The sequence below is a fragment of the Mesocricetus auratus genome, unplaced genomic scaffold (assembly GCF_017639785.1).
Source record: "Mesocricetus auratus isolate SY011 unplaced genomic scaffold, BCM_Maur_2.0 Super-Scaffold_100013, whole genome shotgun sequence".
Taxonomy (NCBI): domain Eukaryota; kingdom Metazoa; phylum Chordata; class Mammalia; order Rodentia; family Cricetidae; genus Mesocricetus; species Mesocricetus auratus.
The window spans coordinates 8,785,049-8,789,690 of NW_024429196.1; the positions used below are offsets into that span (position 1 = coordinate 8,785,049).

General features: G+C 51.4%; 1 long non-coding RNA gene across 1 annotated transcript; it reads left to right on the plus strand.

Annotated features, from left to right (window-relative positions):
* Positions 1-1,344: 1,344 nt before the first annotated feature.
* Positions 1,345-3,023, plus strand: LOC121143763. The gene is made up of 3 exons (XR_005881088.1): positions 1,345-1,537; positions 1,655-1,737; positions 2,724-3,023. It is a non-coding gene; the product is annotated as an uncharacterized LOC121143763 (long non-coding RNA).
* The last annotated feature ends 1,619 nt before the right edge of the window (positions 3,024-4,642 follow it).

The following is a 4,642-nucleotide window of genomic DNA, read 5'->3' on the forward strand; positions in this document are numbered from 1 at the left end:
ATTGTCGTCGTTGTAAGGCAAGGTCTCAGTGTGCAACCTGATTGATCTTGACTAGAGATCTTCCTGCTTCAGTGTCCTGAGTGCTAGATGAGTGGCATAGACCTGGCATGGTTCTGACACTCCCGCTGGGGGTCCGTGGAAAGGACTGACTGAGTTGTTAGGACAGCTGCAGTGCATCTCACATTTGTGTCTGTCTTACTCGGAGTGGCGAGCTCTCCGGAAATCAGCCTGCCCTGGCTCAGCACCTCCCAAAGCTTTTCCTTCCCCCACCAAGGTAGGCAGCAGTTACACCACTGAGGCCACCTCTCTTCTCCCACTTCCTGAAGGTCCAAGGACAAACTCATGCCTAGATGCACCATAAGAGGATGAGGGGGATCACAGCACCCCACACAGCCAGGGTATGCCAGAGGGTGGCTGAGATGGAAGGAGAGGCACCCTGATGAAGACTCTCAGTGTACTCGGACCCCTCCAGAGCATCCTTCTCCTCCCTGGAACTCAAAGTGGCTTATTTCATCCTTTTTGAATTTGGGTTCCAGGAACATTTAATGGGGTGTGTCGGGGCAAAACACACATAATTTGTAGCCTCTCTCCAGATGACACAGAACAGGCTCCCACTTTAGCCAAGCTTGCCAGCTGTAGCAGCTGGACATGCCCTTCAATCTGTGGCCTCAGTGTCTACTCTTTGTCTGAGTTTCGGGGTCCCCAAATGCTCCCTCTCCTTTACCTTCCTAGGACCCATGGCAGAGCAAAGGTTTCTGAGTGGTGAGAGCCAGGTAAAAATGACATCATTTTCCTGTCAGTCAGACCAGTGACAGGAGAATATGTGGAACCTGGTAGAAGCTGCAGGGTGACAGGAGTATGGGTCCATGTAGGTTAGCCCTTCTCTACCAAGTGGCTCTGGTTAGAGAATGCCTTCAGTCTCCTCTGGGCAGCAAACCAGCTCCACCCACGAGAGACAGGCCTTGGAGTCTTTCTGTCTCCGCGTGGGCGAGGCGGCTCTCAGGCCCCAGTGCAAGTTTTTGCCTTCCTTCTTTTTCCCGGAAGTTTCGCAATCATGTTCTAACGTAAACAATATTGTCAGAGTCCGGTGGCCCCTCGGGAGTTTTGCTGAGCAGTGACGGATGGCCGAGGACACAGTGGGGCAGGCCTACATCACCCACGCCTCTCCCTGGCTCCAAAAGTGACCGGTGTGGCCAGCCTGGCTTGGATCATTTGTCTCCAAGTACCAGGGGATTTTTCAAACAGCTGTGGAGCCAACTGTTTCCAAACGGCGCATATTTCTGGCTTGTGGGAAGAATAACACACACACACACATGTGCTCCACAGCCCGGGCCTAAGTTCCTGAGGCCCTGGGTGTGGTAGCCTTTCCTGCTTGGGCCAGTAGTGTCTCGGCCTGGGTCTCTCTTTCCCACTTCCACCCAAATGGTGACACCATTCGGAACCAGAGTGAGACCCGGACGTGGGACACACTTGGGTGCAGGACATTTTCCTCCTGTTATGGCTCGGGAAATGTCCCCCACAGGTTTCTGTTTTGAAGGTATAGTCACTGATTGGTGACGCTGTTTGGGGGGTTATTAACCCACAGGAGGCAGGCCTGGTTTGTGAAGTGCTAGTAGAGCCTTTGATGCTTGCACTCCCCTCTCTCTGTTTCCAGGTTCCCCTGGGAAGAGGGAAAGAGGGGAAGGGCCCCTCCACAGCCTCCCCCCAGTCATGGCAGAGACACAACTACTTGGAAATGTGAGTTCAAACAAACTTGTCCTTCCATAAGTGTGTGTGTGTGTGTGTGTGTCAGATGGTGTGGTCTCAACTACACAGAAGAAATGAACACACTTCTCTCTAACAGGGGCTGGGCTACAGGTACCTCAGAACGGATGTACCTTTCTCCTTCTGCCCTTCCTCTGCCTCACTCCTCTTCCTCCCCTGTCTTGAGTCTTTTCTCTCTCCTGTTCTTCCCCAGACAGTCTTTCTCCAGGGAAGGAAGGACTCAGCCCGGAGTACTTAACCCAGCCTGGGTAAGGTCTGTGCAGAAAACCCACAGAATTTATGTGGCAGCCTGCTTCTTCTCTGAGGCCCAGTGTGGATCTACTTTGTATGTCCTGGAATCTATTGGAAGCCTGGCAGGGCCTTGGGGGCTTTAGCATGATGGGCAGAGTGGAAGGTGGAGACACGGGTGCAGCCTCAGTGACAGGAGAGGCTTGAGCAGTCTGGAACGCGGGACACAGCTCTAGGTTGGCCTTGGTTGGACCTGGGCTCCGACACAGCTCTAGGTTGGCCTTGGCTGGACTTGGGCTCCTAGAGGATGTGGTAAGAGTGAGAAAGGATAAGGTGTGGTTGTCCAGAGCACAGTGAGAAAAGAGACAGAGAGACTTGGGGCTGGGGAGATGGTCAGAGGTTGAGAGCACTGGCTGCCCTCCCAGAGGACCAGGTCCAACACCAGAATCCACACGGAAGCTCTCAACTGTCTGTAACTCTAGTTCTAGGACATCCAATGCCCTCTTCTGGTCTCTTCAGACACCAGGCATGCACATGGTGCCCAGACACACATGCAGGAAAAACATCCAAACACGCATTGAAAAAAAAAAAGAGAGAAATGAAGGAAGGAGAAAAGGAAGGGAGGTGTTGCATGAAAAACAAAAGACCCAGAGACTGATATTGGGGTTCAGACTTCAAGATGAAGATCACAAAAGCAAAGCAGCTGGTCACTAGCTCTTACTCTACTTCAGAATGAAAGGCCATCCTGGCTCCATCAAGATTGTAACCTTTCCTCATTGTGACTGGAGAATCCTGAGACTCCAATGTCTTCCTATCCTCATTGTGGCTGGAGAATGAATCCCGGATACCGACTTCTGAAGACCCTGCTCCTATCTTTTATACTCCTCTAGTGCTGGGATTAAAGGTGTGTGATCCCAGGTATTGAGAGCATCTTTGTATGAGCAATCTTGTGCGGATCTGGGTGACCCTGGACTCACAGAGATCTACCTCTTAATCCTGAGTCCTAGGATATGTACCACAACCTCCTAGCTTCTGGCTGCTAGAATTAAAGGTTTGTATCACCATTGATGGACTTCAATGACTTGTGACTGACTTTGCTTTCTGAATCTTCAGGCAAGCTTTAATAAATCATAAATATCACCACAGGAAGGAAGGGAGGAATGAAGATGCTTGAGAGGAGAGATTAAGCACGAGAACAGCCCAAGAGGCTGGTTGCTACTCAGCGGGAGAGCAACCAAGTGTGGAGTAAAAGGAAGGAACAAGCTTGGGGCCAGGGTGGGTGCCACAGAGACCCAGAGGGACAGGAGGAGGGAGGCTGTGAAAGCACGGTGCTCTCCAGGACCTCAATGCCCCACATGGCCCCAAACCACCTCACAGCTGCAAGACGGGCTGGGCTCTGAGCAGGGCCTAGAGGCCAGAGCTCCTGTCTCCCTTCCGAACTGCCAAATCAAGCTGGAGCAGAGGGAGGAAGGTTTGGCTCACCCAGCTGGCCTTAAAACCACAGAGCTGCCAAAGAGAAGGTGCCTCAGAGAGCTTCTTCAGACCCCGAGCCTCTAGACAGGTGTCCAAATGAGTGGGGAAGTTCTGGAGCCTAGGGGGTGTTCAGCCAAGAGGTCAGTATGTATGCAGCCTGCCACCCTCAGAGAAGTCCCTTTCTTAATTGACACCACAGGATCCTGAGGAAATCAGGTCTTTCCTCTGAGAAGCTATGGTGGGTGCCATGGACCCTCCTCTGTGTCATCTCAGAACCGTAAGAGAATTCCAGTCTGGAGGATGTCAGTCAGTCCCCAAGGATAGCACAAAAGCCAACTTTTGGAAGTGCAGAGTCTTTTGCTGTGACTCCCATCACCTACTCTACTGAGAGCCAGCTTTGCTAACCCCTGACTCACCTACCAGCACCCCACAGTGCAGAAAGGGGACCTAGAGCTTACGTCCTAATATACATTCACACATACACACACACATACACTATAGGAATAGTTACTATGAAAGCGATGACTCCATTGCAAACATGGAAGAGGTGACCCTCACTTGTGCAAGCCCCGAATAGGCAAGCTCTCCTTCAACACAATTGTGCTTCATCTTCCAAGCAGCCTCCTCACTTATCATTACCTTGTGAGAATTTTAGATGAGGTTGTATGGTTTTCATGTCATAGCATGGATAGTTCTATCCTGTTTGGGGCATTTAGCTGACTTCTGGGGATTTGTTCCTCCACATAGTTTTGCAAAGTGGACTTTACCTTATGAATTGGTCTCTGAGAAAAGAAACTACAACTGTCACAGTCCCTTATTGTGAGGCCACCATAGATGAGCCTCTACGCACATCCCAAGCCACTAGAATGCAAAGGAAAGAGAACCAGGGTGGGCAGGGTGTTGTGTCCCCCTAACACCATCAATAGGTTAGCAGGGGCCTTCCTGGTAAAGGCTGGTTGTCCAGGGAAGCTCCCTCTGCTGGGACTGCTGAGGTGACTTCTAGGGGACAAGTGTGGCAGTTCTAACATCTGTCAGATCTTTCATTGAGTAGGCCATTTGCTGCCTTCCCTACTGTCTCAGCAGGAATCTGAGTGACCATGGCGAAGATGCAGCCTCCCTTTTGTTCAGGTGGGGAGTGGTATTATCCTTGCCTCCCAGGATGCCCTGGGATACGGTC